This window comes from Limulus polyphemus, unplaced genomic scaffold (genome assembly GCF_000517525.1).
Source record: "Limulus polyphemus unplaced genomic scaffold, Limulus_polyphemus-2.1.2 Scaffold4585, whole genome shotgun sequence".
NCBI lineage: Eukaryota > Metazoa > Arthropoda > Merostomata > Xiphosura > Limulidae > Limulus > Limulus polyphemus.
Genome location: NW_013670195.1, coordinates 8,291 through 9,530, shown reverse-complemented (window position 1 = coordinate 9,530; position 1,240 = coordinate 8,291).

Genomic DNA, 1,240 nt, shown 5'->3' with positions numbered 1-1,240 from the left:
TCGAACTTTCCAAAAAAGAAATATTGAGATTTCCAAACAATGTAGCACAGCGTTTCAGTGAATGGTCCCGTCATTATTATCAAACAATGTAGCACAGCGTTTCCATGAATGGTCCCCTCATTATTATCAAACAATGTAGCACAGCGTTTCCGTGAATGGTCTCCTCATTATTATAAAACAATGTAGCACAGCGTTTCAATGAATGGTCCCCTCATTATTATCAAACAATGTAGCACAGCGTTTCCATGAATGGTCCCCTCATTATTTTCTATGAAAATAGGCACAGCAGTTTTTGAGCCAGTGACAGGCTTCAAAAACTTACACCACCGCGTTAATTCTTAAAGTGAAGGCTGTTGTGATAAAAGAAATCCCTTTGACTCAAAGTTCAATTGCTGTGAAGCTGAGCATATCTCCTGTTTACCTCAAAATATAATGACAAAAATTTCAAGTTAATGAAGGTACTCAAACTTCCAGCCGCACCACGAAGTTCATAGCTGTTTTTCGTGAGAGAAGTGATCGGTGGGGAAAAAAAAAACAGATTCAGAGCAATCTTGTTCGATCACGTGTCTGTCAGCTTCTCAGTGCACTCTTATGTCTGTGGTCTGCCATGGTTTTGTAAACCGACGCTCAATAGAAAGTTTGTCAAGATATATGATCTAAGGTTGACCTCACCGTCCTTCGCAGAAACTTGTTACAATGGAAATAGCGGTACTGGACAATTGTGGCCAGCAAACTGAGCACGATCGGTCAAGGAAGAAGAGTAAGGGGGTTGGAATATTGTTCCTATAAAGTGCGATTAACCCCATTAGGATAGCAATAATTAGTTCTTGATCTTCCCATTAACGACCCAAGTTTCTCAGCTTGAGATAGTCAGTGAATAGCGAGATTTGTGTCTCAAGCAGAATGTTACCTGTTAGTAGATTACTTGCTTTCAGACTTGTGTGCAAAGCCGCACACACACAAACACACACAGAGAGACACGTATATGCGCACGTAATATTGAAATTGGATAAGAGGACCGAAAGGTAGTCAACACCAACCACCGCCAACTCTTGGCTATTCTTGTCTGACCGAATATTGGGATTTGTTCGTCCCTCTTATAGCTTACTCATAAACCACGCCAAACATGCTCGCCCTTTCAGCCGTGGGGGCTTATAATGTTACGGTCAATCCCACTATTCGTTGGTAAAAGGTAGCCCAAGAGTTGGCGGTGGGTGGTGAATGACTAGCTGCCTTCCCT